Source organism: Sorex fumeus, unplaced genomic scaffold, assembly GCF_029834395.1.
Source record: "Sorex fumeus unplaced genomic scaffold, SorFum_2.1 ptg000131l, whole genome shotgun sequence".
Classification (NCBI taxonomy): domain Eukaryota; kingdom Metazoa; phylum Chordata; class Mammalia; order Eulipotyphla; family Soricidae; genus Sorex; species Sorex fumeus.
Genome location: NW_026606188.1, coordinates 32,448,151 through 32,465,028, shown reverse-complemented (window position 1 = coordinate 32,465,028; position 16,878 = coordinate 32,448,151). Strand labels below are relative to the sequence as shown.

Here is a 16,878-nt window from a genome sequence, read left to right as displayed (position 1 = left end):
ACTACATTTTTTTATTTATTGCTTGGGGGTCACACCTAATAGTGCTCTGTGCTCAAGGATCACTCCTGGTGCTCAAGGATCACTCAGGGGATCATACACAGTGCCAGGGATCAAATTGGAATCAGCTGCCTGCAAGCAATCACTGGAACTCCTGTCCTATCTCTCCAGTTCCGTGCTCCATGGACTAATACCTGCCCCCCTCTAATCCTCAGATCAAAGATGATGTCAATCATATCCCTATATTAGGTGTTGGCTGAGAGAGTTCTGGTTCTCAGTCAATCTGACAGCATAGAAAATTTGAATGGAAAATCAGCAAAGAAGATATTTGTGTAGTTGTCATCAATATTGAAATAAGTATGATTGCTGTCAAATTGGCATCACTCTTTCTCCAATTATGTAATTGATGGAAATTTCCTGAATATTTTTGAAAAGACAGAGCTTCAAAAGAAGTTTTCAAAGTCAACCATAGTGGCAATGCAAACTAAGACTACAAAAAACTGTTTCCCGGATTTTCAGTCTCCCAACCCTTCTAATGACTGTGAAAATGTCTAATTCCCATATGAAAATTCTTCACATTTAGTAGACAAAGAAGCTTTCTTTTTCTTTTTTTAACATGAATTTTGTTCAATTCAATATAAAGGCATATGCATTGTCCACACCATTTTGATGAAATGTTTAAAAGCTATACTTAATTAAAATATAGTAAGAGAATTTAAAAAATAAAAATACTATATCTAAATAGGTAATTTTAATTAACTTCACTGCGCCAAATGTATCCAGAACATTAAAACAATCGAAAAGGGGACTATAATATTTTATTTTACTATTATTTATTTATTTATTTTGGGACCACACTTGGTAGTGCTCAGGAGCTGTGCTCTGTGTTCAGGAATTACTCCTGGCTCAGGGGACCATATGGGATGCTGGGGATCAAACCTGGGCAAGTGCCCTACCCACTGTTCTATCTCTCTGGGCCCAGCTAAGATAGTTGAGCAGAAAACAATCTTAAAACATCTCAAGTAAAATATTTATATGGCAGGCCTGAAAAAGCTAAGTTTAAACTGCTTTCAGAGAAAGCAACTAATTTACTGAAATCTTGTAAAGAAACAAACATGTAGGCCAAGAGATAGCAAAGGGTAAGGCACTTTACTGCATGTAGTTGATCCCCAGCACCACATAAGGGTCTTCCAAACCCTGCCGGGAGTTGTCCCAGAGCACAGAGACAGGGGCAAGTCCTGAGCAGAGGTGGGTATGGCCCCCAAACAAAAACAAAACAAATAAAGAAAAAGAAAAGAAAAAAAATAAGCAAACTGTTTACATATAAGACATTTTTTCCTCTAACCATATCTGACAATACCCACCAAACTTTTAGATTTGGACCATTTTTTAAAATCTCAATTAGTAAGGTCTCGATGGTATTTTAAAGAAAGTTGTTTCCCTTGGCCTTTGGTTACCTGGCATTCATAATATTAGCCTTATCTAGGCAAAAAAAAAAACCCACAAATCTGAAAACCAGGAAACATGATATTGTTTTTGGTTCTGTCATGAATTTTTCAATCTGTCCAAATATTTATGTTTTCAGTTGAAAAATTGGAGTTAAAAAATCTGTTGTTCTAACTCTTCTTTCTCAAAGTAGCAATTACTTTTTAAAATAACCAAAAAAGGAGACACATTTAAATATGTTAAGTAGAATATTCATGTATTTTCCCTTGGTTCCACACTTATTGAGACCCGCTAGATACCAAGCAGGTACAAGGAACCAGGACTGACTTCAAAAAGTGCAGGGTCAGACAGCTCTGCATCATATTTGAAGCCCCTGAGCCACAACTGTTTTAGAACTAGCTCTATCTGTGGCTTTTTAGAATGGGCAGATGACATGTAATACATTTCATATGAAGCACCTCCCCCTTGCTCACCAGAGCACTAGATGGGGGACCTCTAAATAATAAAGTTATTATTCATAGCATCTATAAATAATCGTGGTAACAAATTGGAGTAAACCGTTAACATTATAAATTATCTTGCAGTAAAGCATAACATTATAAATAGCTTAAGTCCGCTTTTGCTACCAAAGAAGTTTTGGCAAGATCATAAAATAAACCTTTGTTTTCGAAGCCTCTTGGTATCAGGAATTGCAGAGAATGGATCTGAAAACTGGTGTCATGTATGCTCAGAGAGAGAGACAGTGCTATGAGAATGCATAGGTAGAGTACCAAACCCAGAGAGCAAGAGGGCTGGGTTACCGGGAGTTAGAAAATAGACGTTGACTCACAGGTTAAAAAGATTGGTGTTTCCCCAAAAGGAGAGAGAGAGAACAAAAGGGAATGCCCTGCCAAGAGGCAGGGTGGGATGGGGGGGGTTGGGGGGTGGGAGGGATACTGGGACCAGTGGTGGTGGAAAATGGGCACTGGTGGAGGGATGGGTACTTGATCATTGTATAACTGAAACCCAAGCACAAAAATTTCTAAGTCTACAACTGTACCTCATGGTGTTTCACTAATAAAAATTTTAAAAAAAGATTGGTGTTTCACTAATAAAAATTAAAAAAAAACTTTATTGTTGTATTATGTACTTTGTATTGTGCTGCAAAGTTAACAATGAAATTGTTACATCAGTTTCAATTTTCCCTACTTAGAATAAAAAATATATGGCAGGCAGTAGGTTAACAGTAGGGTTGTCACATAAACAGCTGTTTTTTCCACATGTTTATGCTAGATTTCTAGGTTTGTATACTATCTTATATTGTTCAATTGTTAACTCTCACTCCAGACAGGCTCTACCCTTACCACATTACGGACTTTGAAGTTTCACTCCTATACCTGAAAACCTCGGCAAGACAACACCCCACTGGGAAAGTAAAAGCCTGTCTATCCATCTTTTATCATATACCAAAAGCATCTCTAAATGTTCTACACATCAAGAATGAGACAATGACTTATGTGCAAACTTGGGCATGAACATGAATACATGGAAGATTTATGAGGGTGCAGATTTGGTGGTAAAAGGCAGTCACGGTCACGGTCTTCCCGTTGTTCATCCATTTGCTCGAGCGGACCCAGTAATGTCTCTATCGTGAGACTTGTTACTGTGTTTGACATATCGAATATATCACGGGCAGCTTGCCAGGCTCTGCCATGCGGACTAGATACTCTCGGTAGCTTGCCGGGCTCTCCGAGAGGAGTGGAGGAATCGAACTTGGGTTGGCTATGTTGGCTGCTTGTAAGGCAAATGCCCTACCACTGTGCTATTGCTCCTTAATGGTAAAAGGCATTCCGGACAAATAGGATAGACACACCTGTTAGGAATGATGGCCAGGTTAGTGAAGAGCTTATCCAGAAGCTGTCTCTAAGAACAGAAGTGTATGGACAACAGATCCATAACTAGAATCCTTCCTCACAGGCTTAGATTATCTCTGTATTAGATGTTTGTATGTAAACATTAACTTTTTAAGTTTGTATTCTTTACAATTTTTAATAATCCCCTTTTCCAATCTTATTTGCACAAACCACTTACACAATTTTTCAACGCAGACTTTACTGAGAATGCAAATGTAAGATTCAATCAAGTATATATTAATCAGCTTAAAATGTCTAATAGATTGAGGACCTATTCAAAAAGTGACAAGCACATAAATCTTGAATTAATCATTAGTAAATACAATTAAGTAAATCTTAGTTAATGTGGTTTTGTTATACAACCTTATTTCTTCTTGGATGTAAGAAAATGTTTTTCAATCATAGACATCTACTAACATATTCCAAATTGTTTAAATTGTTTAAAAGCTTTGGGGCATCCTTTGGTTTTTCTATAACTATTAATTTACACACATAAATAGTAATTTGACTTTCATAGCTGGAACAAAGTTAGGACACTAAATACAAGAACTTCCAAAATAGTCATTTGAATGGTTTTATGACAATGTAAACCAAAGGGGCTTGACCAAACATGCAAACAAGGATAGGAAGAAGAAGAAATCTAAGCATTTCTTTCCATTTCCTTCTCCATCTGAAAAGATGGTGTGCTCTAAATATGTTGTACTCTCTTTATTACCTTCCATATCTCAGTAAAATGTAGACCTAATTAATAATTATTTTGATGACAAATTTTTTAAAAATATATTCTATATGCAGCCTAATTTTCCTAAAGTAATATTCAATATCCTTGACTGTTAGTTTATAGTGTTAGAACATATGATGGGTAAGAGAGAAATAAATATTTTATTTGTGAAAAAATGTAACAACTTCATATTTATGACTGCTAATATAAACTTATCTGACAGATTTTAGAGATTAGGAACTAGGTCTCAGAGATGGAACTATAAATATTCTACAAATGAGCTCCAGTGTAATAGGTGGTCCAGGTGAAAGAATTCAGGTTCTGACTCCATACCCAATATGACTTTTATATTTTCCTATTTCATATTTCTTACTGTATTTCATAGAAAATGAGTTTCTACAAATGCATTTATTAATTCCATTATGTAAACATCCAAATATTTATTGAACAACTATTACTATTTATATAATAGTATACGCAAAATGTTATTACTCTATTAAGAGATACAGCAGTGAACAATAATTTATAGTTTTACAGTGGAGAAGATATAAAATAAGAGAATACCTTACACAAGTCAGATGATGGTGATTATTATTTTTAAAAATAAATCAAAAGGTGATCAAGGAACAGAGTAACTGGAGAGTTCAAGCTTAAGCCAGTTGGTGATAACAACCACATGGAGAAAGTAGTATTTGAAGAAAGACTCAAAGGAAGTGAGAGATATAGAAGATGAGTGATGTGTCTGTCCATGAGAACATTATGGATAGGGACAACATACAAAAGCCTAATAAGAGAGTGTGTCTATTATGTTTAAAGAAGAGGGTAGTGTTCTAGTGCAGAGTGAACAAGGCAGAGATTATGAAAAATTAGAGTTGATTGTTTTCATTCTGAGGTAAGAAAACAATGGAGAGTTTTGAGCAGAAGAGTGACATAATTCAGTATGTAACTGCATTATGGGTGAATCATATTGACTATTCTTTGAGAAGTGTCTAGAGGTGAAATGGTAGAAGCAAAAAGCTTGAGTAAAATTTCCAATGAGAGGAACCAGAGTGGTAGTACAGTACAGTGGATAGGGTGGTTGCCTTGTACCCTGCATGGTCCCCTAATCACTGCAGGCAGTAATTCCTATGTGCAGGGCCAGGAATAAGCCCTGAGCATTGCTGTATGTGGCCCAACCCCCCTCCCCCGCCCCACACACACAGACACAAATTTTTTCCCAATAAGAATCAAGTGAAATATTTGAGAGGCAAGGAAGCAGAGCACAAAGTGAATAATTTTTTTTTATAGATTTTGAAGGTTAAGGGATTTTTTGATATTTTGGTTATAGATCTGAGAAAAGAGTAGAGTATTCAAGGATAACCTGAAAGATTTTAGCTGAGCAACTGAATATAGAGTCGTTTACTGAGATGGAAAAAACTGTTGAAGCAACAAATTGGTGAAAAAATCAAGAAGTTCAGTTTGAAATCTTCTGTGTTCAAAATAAATTCTAAGACATCCAGATTAAGGACAAACATGCAAAGCATATAAGTTTGTATATAGTCCAGGAGAGGTCTGAGTTGAGGTTATGTATCTGAGGGTTAGTAACATATATTAGACATTCAAGTTCCATGACTGCATAAGGCCAGCAGGATAGAAAAGAAGTCATAATGCTCAGCCTTGCAGCCTCAGTGTCAGGAAAACCTAAAGAGTGGAGGAGATTTAGGGGCAAGGAGAAAGGAGAGAAGTAGGAGCTAGCAAGTAGTGGGAGACCAGAAGTTCTTGTGCACATGCAATGATACTTCTATGTTGTTGTTAAGTACAAAACAATTTTAATAATTGCAATCTTAAGTTCTAAACCCTCTTACCTTATAAACCCAGTATCAAGCACTTTACAAATTAAAGAGGGTGCCGAAAGACAAACTGGTGAGATTGTACAGGGGTTAAGGTGCATGTTTTGTATGCATTTGACCCAGGTTCAATCCTAGAGGCTCCTGAGCATCGTTGGCATGGCCCAGGTAATCCCAGCACTACAGGGCCTGAGTAATCACATCCTCAGCCATTTGCACTGAACCACCAACCAATGGTCCCAGAATCTCTGGAGGGGCCCCGGGGGTCCTGAGCATGGCTTGGAATTTCCCCCCTCCCCACCCCGTCTCCAAAAAAAGAATGATTCCTTCCAACAAATGAAGTTAACAAATGAGGAAACTTATAAATGAAGTTAATAAATGAGGAAACTTATAAATGAGGAAATAGTAACTTTCTTTAGGTCTCATGTGTGGTAAGAGACAGCCATAAATTGAATTTATCTCATTCGGTTTTAAAAAAAAACTCATCCTAACTCACTACACTGCAATGGTTTGAAGTATTATATGACCACATACATATTAATGAAGTATTAAATAGCCAAATTAGAGTGATTTGATCCTGGGATTGGATAATTTCTGAAAAAAAAATGCAAAAAGAAAATGAAAGTTCCCCCTCTGTATACTAAATTCTTCTCTCACTGTAGGTCAGAGTAATCCCAATTTCTGATCAAAGGACTGTTTATCATTTCATCTTTCAGTTAACTGAGAGCAGGGAAATATCTACAAAACTTTCTGACATAAAATGACCTAGTAAACTAATAACAGCAAATTCAAGAACAACTTGCACTGGCCCATGAGCACTCTTAAAAAAGGAGACCTTGACATCTCTAGCCATCAAGGAGATGCAAATAAAAACAACAGTGAGGGGCTGGAGCGATAGCACAGTGGGTAGGGCATTTGCCTTGCACGCGGCCAACCCAGGTTCGATCCCCAGCATCCCATATGGTCTCTTAAGCACCACCAGGAGTAATTCCTGAGTGCAGAGCCAGGAATAACCCCTGAGCACCACTGGGTGTGACCCAAAAATAAACAACAACAGCAACAACAACAATGAGATATCATCTCACACCACAGAGACTGGCACACATTCAAAAGAACAAAAGCGACCAGTGCTAGCGTGCATGTGGGGGAAAGGGGATACTCTTTCAGTGTTGGTGGGATTGCCAACTGGTCCAGCCTTTCTGTAAAACGATATGGATAGTCCTTCAAAAACTAGAAATTGAACTTCCATATGACCCTGCAATACCACTTCTGGGAATATATTATGAGGATGCAAAAAAAGCACAGTAGAAATGATATCTATACCTATATGTTCATTGCAACACTGTTCACAATAGCCAAAATCTGGAAACAGCCCAAGTGCCCTAGAACAAATGACTGGTTAAAGAAACTTTGATACATCTACACAATGGAATACTATGCAGCTGTTAGGAGAGATGAAGTCATGAAATTTGCTTATAAGTGGATAGACATGGAGCATATCATGCTAAGTGAAATGAGTCAGAAAGAGAGGGACAGACATAGAAGGACTGCATTCATTTGTGGAGTATAAACAACATAACATGAGGCTGACACCTAAGGATAGTAGATACACGGGACAAATAGATTGCCCCATAGCTGGAAGCCTGCCTCATGAGCGGAGGGGAGAAGGCAGCTGGAATAGAGAAGGGATCACTAAGAAAATGATGACTGGAGGAATCAGTTGGGATGGGAGATGTGTGCTGAAAGCAGATAAAGGACCAAACACGATGACCTCTCAGTGTCAGTATTGCAAACCATAATGCCCCAAAGTAGAAAGAGAGTATGGGGGAATATTGTCTGCCATGGATGCAGAGGGAAGGTGGGGAAGAGGGTCATACTGGGGAGATTGGTGGTGGGGAATGTGCACTGGTGGAGGGATGGGTGTTTGATCATTGTATGATTGTAACCAAAACATGAAAGCTTGTAACTTTCTCATGGTGATTCAATAAAATTAAAGAGAGAGAGAGAGAGAGAGAGAGAGAGAGAGAGAGAGAAGAGACCACCAAGTAAAGGATGCTTGGAGGGCCTGCTCGGGATGGGAGATGCGTGCTGAAAGTAGACTATAGACTGAATATGTTGGCATCATAATACTTGCATTGCAAACCACAGCACCCTAAAGGAGAGAGAGAGAGAGAGAGAGAGAGAGAGAGAGAGAGAGAGAGAGAGAGAGAGTGAAAGGGAATGTGCCTGCCACAGATGTGGGGGGTAGAGGGTGGTGGTGGTGGTAGTGGGAGAAATACTGGGAACATTGGTGGTAGAGAATGGGTACTGGTGGAGGGATGGGTATTCGATCATTGCATGACTGATACATAAGAACGAAAGTTTGTAAGTCTGTAACTATACCTCACAGTGATTCATTAAAAAATAAATTTTTTTAAAAAAAGAATAAGATGCAGATCAAAACAACAATGAGATATCATTTCACACCACAGAGACTGGCCCACATCCAAAAGAACAAAAGCAACCGGTGCTGGCGCAGATGTGGTGAGAAAGGTACACTCCTTCACTGCTGGTGGGAATGTCGACTGGTTCAGCCCTTTGGAAAACAGTATGGATGATTCTCAAAAACCTAGAAATTGAGCTCCCATTTGACCCAGCAATTCCACTCCTGGGAATATACCCCGGAGAGGCAAAAAAGTATAGTCGAAGCGACATCTGCAGTTGTCTGTTCATTGCAGCACTGTTTACAATAGCTAGAATCTGGAAAAAACCTGAGTGCCCAAGAACAGATGACTGGTTAAAGAAACTTTGGTACATTTACACAATGGAGTACTATGTAGCTGTTAGAAAAGATAAAGTCATGAAATTCACATACAAGTGGTACTACATGGAAAGTATCATGTTAAGTGAAATGAGTTAGAAAGAGAGGGATAGACACAGAAAGATTGCATTCATCTGGGGAACATAAAGCAACAAAATGGGAGACTAACACCCAGGAGTAGCCAAGATTAGTACCAGGAATTTTGCTCCATGAATGGAAGGCCTGCCACACGTGCTAGAGGAAAAGGCAGCTCAGATAGAGAAGAGAGCACCAAATAAAGGGTGTTGGGAGGATCCTCCCAGGATGGAGAGGAGAAGCATGCTGAAAGTAGGCTATAGACCAAACGTGATTGCCACCCATTGCCTCTCTTGCAAACCCCAGGACCCAAAAGGAGAGAGAGAACAAAAGGGAATGCCCTGCCACAGAGGCAGGGTGGGATGGGAGAGGAGGAGGTTGGGAGGGATGCTGGGACCCGTGGTGGTGGAGGATGGGCGCTGGTGGAGGGATGGGTACTTGATCATTGTATAACTGAAACCCAAGCGCAAAAATTTGTAAGTCTATAACTATACCTCATGGTGTTTCACTAATAAAAAAAAAAATTTAAAAAAAGGGAAAAGGGAAAAAAAAAGAGTAAGATCTGAAAAAAAAAAGGGAGACCTGAGATCTGTCTTTTAATTCATGAACCAGTTGTGGTGCTCAGGGGTGGTGCCCAGGTGGTGCTCAGGTGTGCTCCTGGCTCTGTGCAGGACCACTCCTGGTGGTGCTCAGGAGATCATATGTTAAGGATTGAATCAGGCTTTTGCTAATGCTGCTGCAGGCAAGGCTTACCTTACCTCCTGTACTAACCCTTAGGTCCCTAATTCTGATTGATATTATAATTCAATCTTAGATTCAGCGATAAGATTCAGCTACTCTGGCTGGGACCTAGTGAGATTAGACAAAGATCCTGTCAGAATTCTGATACATCACAATGAGGCTACGAGGATAAATACCTGAACTTGGGGTCAGGGATGAGGCTGAGCAGTAGGTCACTTAACTTGCTCATGTGAGGTTCTGGGTTCCATTCCTGACACCACAAAAGCAAACAAAACAAAACACACCTGAGTATCATAATTGAAAGGCCAAGTCTTATAATTCTGTTACCACTTGGTCTAATACTTAAGGAAGGAAAGCATAAAACTATCAAGTGAAACTTCCTTAGAAATCGCTGAAGAAAATCATATCTACAAGCATCATGTATTTTGTGTACAGTATGATGTAAAAAAAAAACCTACTGCGGTTAATGTGATATCCCATGTTAAGATAGCTACCCAAGCAAAAGCAATAGTTATATAATCTTACAAACTACGTAATTTATGTTAAGTAATTAGGTGATTTACACAAATCAGACAACCATGAACTACTTAGATAGTTTTATGGAAATATCACTGTTATCACTGTCATCCTATTGGTCGTCGAATTACTCGAACGAGCACCAGTAACGTCTCTATTCCTCCCAGCCCTGAGATTTTAGCAGCCTCTTCTTAGTCATCTTTTCCCAACAATTGGAGGCTCTTTCAGTGTCAGGGGAAGGAGACCTATTGTTGTTACTGTATTTGGCATATTGAATACACCACGGGGAGCTTGCTTGGCTTTGCCCATGCGGGCAGGATATTCTTGGTAGCTTGCCGGGCTCTCCAAGAGGCATAAATGGGTAGGAAGTGTCTTATAATGTGTCTCATGGCTGCAAAGCGACCGCGAGGTCCAGGAAGTGGTTGGGCAGTGGAGGTCAGCTGCTGGGGCTGGATCCTTTGGCATGGGGAGGGCTTTCACCTGCCCCACAGCCTGGTGCAGAGTCCGGTGGCATGATTCTGGGAGGCTCCTTTTATACTCCTGTTTGGGAGGAGCATCCGTGAGTTCTGGAGGGTGGCCAATGAGGAGACTATCTGGTGCTGACAGGGTGGGGCTTATGGGTCTGATCCCTGAGTCACGGAAGACTGGGGGAAGCAGGCAGTGGATCTCTGTTCTGGTCCTGATGAGTCCAGAGTTCAAGTTCACAAAGTTCCGCATTATCTGGGTTACGTGGGACTTCATTCGTGTGTGAGGCTCCTCCTGAGTGTCTGGAAAGCGGCCTGGAGCATGGCAGTGGTTGGGCAGTGGAGGTAGGCTGCTGGGCTGGGTCTCTTGGGGTGGGGAGAGATCTCACCCACCCCACAGCCTGGCATGGAGTCCCTATGAAAATATACTTATAATAAAAATATTTGTAATTGTAGAATGTTTATGTCTTTTTAAATTGCCATAGATGTACAAGGGAAGAAATTCAATTAGTGTGTAATAGTGAACATTTACATAGCACTCCTGACTCTGAGGCTCTGAATTATTTTCCTCAAAGGCAACCAAAGTTTCTAGTTTTTTTAAATATATATACCTTTCCATATGCATTTTATAATTATATTGTATAACTTTTATTACTTAAACCTGTAGTGAAATAATTTGTTCTCACCTGAGATTTTCCCTTTCATTGATCTAATTTTGTAGTTTAGTATAGCAATGACATGCCAATTGAAAAAAATAACAATAATTTGGTAGAGGGCAGATGGGCCTTCCAAACAATACCTAGGGGCCCTTTCAGGGGTTCTGGTCAGCTGGTTCAATATGGGGGCTGGGCAATGCAGTGCTTCTCATGTCCTGCATTGATGGGCATTACCCAGATATTATGGCAGTGCTCCGATCTCCAGAGCCAAATCCTTGTGGGACCATGTGCTATCAAGGATTAAAACAGGGTTGTCCACATGCAAAGCCCTGCCCTTGTCCCTGTGTGATTTCTCCTGCTCTAAGTTGAATTAATTGTTTTTCTTTAAAAACATTCAAGCAATTAGTAAATGTTTAAACATCCCAATGTTGACCAAGGCAATATATCTGGCACTGTCTGAGATAAGAACTTTCAGATCAGCTTTTGCCCAGACCAAATCTTCCAATGTTTCCTCTTCACTGTTCTTGCTCTCAATGGATTTAGTGGATAGTCAAAGATGAAGGGAAGCTGGTGCTGATAAATTCCTTGTGTGGCCTCTGAAAGCCTTTGTTTTCCTGAAGTCTCCCAGAGACTTCGCCTTTGACTCCTATTTTTCTGGTATAGGTCTTAAGTATTTTATAATGGCAGGGAGCATTTCATTACAAAATTAAAAATACATGATTTGGAAAGAAGAATATGTCCCTATATCCTTTGAACATAAAGCTTCCGCTGGAGGTACAGAGACACATTCAGTTCACCATCTCATTTCCTTGGTGCGATGCAACTAACTGCGTCCTGCTGTTTACCTGACTTACTCTACAATTGCACAGACCTGGGCAGGAGTTGTCATGCTTTTTCTTCCTGGCTGGAGAACATTCAGATGACTCAGAACCTCCACTATGGCTAATACATCTTTGAAAATGCTTGTCTGTTTCTAACTATCATCTGGTCTGTAGAAAGGATGAAATGCAACCTGTTAGGAAATGCAAATTGGGAAGGTTAGAGAGAAATCCTAAATGAAGAAAGATTTTTATTTCTATATTAGAGATTTTATAATGGAAGGGGCTGGTAGGAGAGTGCAACTATTATAACTAGCTAAAATAACAGATTACACTTATGCAGAACTGAGGTATTTCAGGGAAATGTGCACAGAGGCCTCTGACATAAGATTTCCTCTTATTCCAACCTCCCCACCTCCCCCTCCCTAACACAAGATGCCCACTGACCTCATTTGTTTCTGAAATTACTTTTAAAAAATTCAAAATAGCTTTTCAAAAAATTATAACAACACAGCTGTATAATAAAAATCCAACCATCAATATAGGCACACAATGAATTTAAGGAAATTTCCAAAATTAAAGGTTATTTGGAACCAGGCACACAAAAAACAATAGATGATTGAATTCTCCCTTTTTCACCTCATTGTTTTGGTCATGGAAGACAGAGGCAAAACTGGCCGCTTACCAAATTTTCTTCATCATTCATTCTGTACAATTGCACATTAGAGTTGATGTTACAGAGAGTATGCTTGAATAAAGAAGTCAAATGGACAGAAACAAGGAGAAGAGAGCTTCTGTAATGATATAAAACTGCAAAAAAGCTGGAAAATGGGATAAAGTGAAATTTGTAAGATAGGCCATAGGATGAAAAAAGATCCTAGATTCAAACATATATATAAAATAAGAATATGAAGCTACCTAGAATGAGTAGAAGGAAAAAAAGACAGAGTCATACCTGGAAGTAAGACTGCCTGATGCATATTTAAATAAAATCTCTCACTTCAATATGCCGGAGAACTGAATAAGTGGCTGACTTTGGCTTTGCTCTAAACCAAAGAAAGTAGGGGAAATGAGGATCATAATCACTGCTTCCTTTCTTTTGTAGAGAACATCTCATTGCTTTTCACTTCTTGAAGAAAAAGAACCAATTTTGTGAGATTTACCCCTTTACCTCAGTACTAGAACTTGTCTAAACTTTAATCCATCCTTTCAAAGAGTTTAGTATTTCAATTTATTTCAGAGCACTGATTGGTGCTGATAACAATAGGACCAAAATTTTAAAAGAGATTAGTTGTGCTAACAAATGCTTATTGCAAGTATTGCAAGAACACTGAATCCATCCACCAGTATACACTGAAATTGTCTACTGCTGTTTCCAGGAATTTTACAAAGCACAGTATTGAGCAGAAGGGCATAGAGTGTATGTTAGATCCTGAGCAGAAAAAAAGTTTATGTTAAATAATGAAGAGTTTTCTTAAAATAGATTTAAAAATTCAAATATTTATGCTTTACACACACATTGAGAAAAATAAAAAGAATATCCCAAAACCTAATTTAGCCAAAATATCCCCCCCAAACCTATTTAGCACTCACTTATGCAGCATATGTACTAAAACTGGAATGATACACAGAAGATGAGCATGGCCTTGCATAAGCATGATATGCAAATATGTGAAGCATTTCATATTTTTCCTTTGTTCCATTGTTGAATTTTTTCCTGACAGTGTGATGTTATGTATGCAAATCAATTATTTTAAGAAATGCTTTTGTGTAAAAAAAAGAAAAACATCTCGCTTTAAAATAATATACAACCTTATAACTACCGTTGTGCTCTATTCCTTTGAAACAGAGATAAGAAGCTATAACCTATGCCCAGGACAGCTCAAGACAGTAAAAACAATTGTTTAAAAGATCTTCCCACTAAACAGATACATACAAAAGAAAACTATGAAAATAATTACATCAGCATACAAACTTTGGAAAATTTCTTCTACCTTCAGAAGGTCATATGAACATTTCCTGTTTCACATTTCTAGTACACGCTGTCTTTTAGACAATAACAACGTGAGACAATAGATTGGCATGAGTTCAATGCATATTAAGAAATGTCCTAGTCCTTAAAAGCTGAGGTGAATCAGCTTCCAATGGCAAAGATCTCAATGATGACAAGAAAGGCAGACGGTGTCTGGGGCGTGGGGGTCCCTGAGAATGAGTCAAGAAGTCAAACTTAAAAAAAAAAAGATTTAGGTTTGTGTTAGAGTAACCTGACTGTTTTGTTTTTAAAAGTTGTTTTCAAGACAAACCTGTACTACAGAAAAAGAATGAACTGGCAGTTCCTCTTAAATTGTTAACCAGGACACTGCTTCCACTATCCAATTTCCTGTTCCTGCTCCCAAGAGTCAGTCCAGGTTAAAAAAAATATATAGATGCATACTTTCCTGCTACTCACTAAACTTCAAAACATGGCAAAGTCTTGTTCTCATCTCCATCTTGAACACTCTAAGACGGAACCACGCAGTACTGGACCCTCCTAAATTTGGTTGGCCCCACATCTATCTTTGACTGAGGCGAGATCAGAACCCCCAGTACATGCTGGCAATAAAAACAATCAGTGCCAACCTGAGAATATCTGGGCTCATCATTTCCACTGATATCTCATATCTCTTATCTCATGCCGCTCAGCTAGGGAAAGCAGAGAGAACATTCTGAAATACAGCAGAGGATGCAGAAGGATTAGTAATGGAACAAGGACACAGCTAAGGAGGAACTGAATCTGAGTTCAAATTACAAAACACAAGGAGTGACAATGGGGGCGGGCAGGAGGTTGGGGGAGCCATCTGAGACTGGAAAAGGGTTGCCTTTAATCCAGAGGAAGGGAATTATAGGCATGAGAGAGCCAGAAGTTATCCCTGAAGACAGCTTTTTTAGACAACCTATTATCAGCCTCCTTTTTTTAAAAAAAATATTGAGATACTGTGACTTACAATACATTAAAGACGGTTTCTCATGTACATAAAATTTTTTTATTCCAAAGGATAAAATGTTTGCTGTCTGTTCTGTGCTCCCAATAAAGTTGTTTTCTGAAAAAAATTCATTAAGTTTCAAAACAGTGTAGAATGAGGCAAAGTTGGAAAACACCTCTAAGCTTTAGTTCAGAAATAAACACTGTTAAAAATAATTTTTATAAAGTGTGATAGACATCTTTTTATACACACATAATTCCTGTACAAAAGTATAGGTATTTTACAAATAGCAAAGCAATTTATACAAGGAGATAGATAGCTTTTGTTTTCACATAATAGGTCATGAATATCTTCCTTTCTCAACATAAATACTCACAAATCATGGTTGCGTAATATTGCATAGGAGAGATATGTCATTATTTAACAAATTTTTCTTTGAAAAAAGATTTTTTTCAAACTTGACTACTAATGATATCATTGACAGTGATATGTTGTATACATAGTTATTACTGTCATTAATGAAATTTTGGTCAAAACACATGAATATTGGGTAACGCCATTTGGCTATAACATCTATATAGCTTGGTGAGTAGTAGTCTATACTCCCAAGTTTGTCTAATTACACCTTTGTTGTTGGCATGAAGATGAAATCAGGTATTTCTCAAAAGAAGCTGTTATAAAGTGAGCCAGGTTTGTGTACGTGCTATAAATAAAATCTTTTTACTAGTATGCTAAAAGTAAAATCTTTACTAGTAATCCAAAATGAAAAAGAACTCCCTTATTTAATTTTAAAAATTTTAGTGGAATTTTAGCATTCTGTAAGCTATTTATCATCTTTAAAGAATTGTGACATCCATTGTCCTATGACAACACCTTCTTCTTTTTGCTTCCTTAAGACCTCTCTGGATATTAGAGTTTATCAACTTTCTTTTATATTATTCGCATGTTTCTTCTGTTCTCCAACCCTAATTTGCCTTTCTGCTTTTCTATCTAAATTTTTTAAAGTGGGTAAGGCGTTTGCCTTGCACACAGCCGACCAGGGCCAACCTGGGTTCTATTTCTCCGCCCCTCTCAGAGAGCCTGGCAAGCTACAAGGCAAAGCCTGACAAGCTACCCGTGACATATTCAATATGCCAAACACAGTAACTAACTAGTGTCACAATGGAGATGTTACTGGGCCCGTTCAAGCAAAATCAATGAACAATGGGAAGACAGTGACAGTGACAGTGTTGAAGCACTTAATTTGTACATAATTATATTTATGATAATTTCTTTTTAAATTTGGTCCTATTGATTTAAATTCTCTTACATGTCTGTGATCACTAACTTAAATTGGATCCATTATTGTTTTCCATTTAGATAACTCTAACCCTCTAAATTAGTTTTCTGGAATCTATGATGCTCATGGCTATTAGATTATTCTTTTGAGGGTGTTTGGGGGGGCATATCCAATAGTGATTAAGGCTTACTCATGGCTCTGCACTCAGGGGTCACTCCTGGCAATTTCAGGGGACCATATGAGGTGCTAGAGAATGAATCTAGATCACCTATGTGCAAGGTAAACTCCCTACCCTCTGGATTATCACTCCAGCCCCTAAGTTATTCTTTTTGAATGGAAATCTGGCCAGGCCATTCTTCTGCCTAAATTCAGTAGTAAGTAACCCAAATCGGGGATCCACCCACCTCTCCCAGGAGTCAATAAAATAAGAACCAACCATGACAAATATTCCTGCGACATTCTTTAGGGTGAAGATTTTTAACAATTTTTAACAAAGAAAGCACATTCTTTTTATTTTAAGAAAAACAAATATATTATGGAACAGGAAGAAAGATTTAAATAAGTCTTAGATAAACTTGAAGATTTCAAAGAAGTATAAGCTTTTGGGTGGACATGTTTAAAAGTCAATTGATATGAAGGATAAAGCTTCAGCTCCTTAACATGTGTGACAGGAGTGCCTGGCAT

General features: G+C 38.4%; 1 non-coding gene across 1 annotated transcript; it reads left to right on the top strand.

Moving 5' to 3' along the window:
- Positions 1–13,537: 13,537 nt before the first annotated feature.
- On the top strand, positions 13,538–13,643 carry LOC130015860 (U6 spliceosomal RNA). Its single transcript, XR_008791178.1, has one exon. It is a non-coding gene; the product is annotated as a U6 spliceosomal RNA (small nuclear RNA).
- Positions 13,644–16,878: the final 3,235 nt, after the last annotated feature.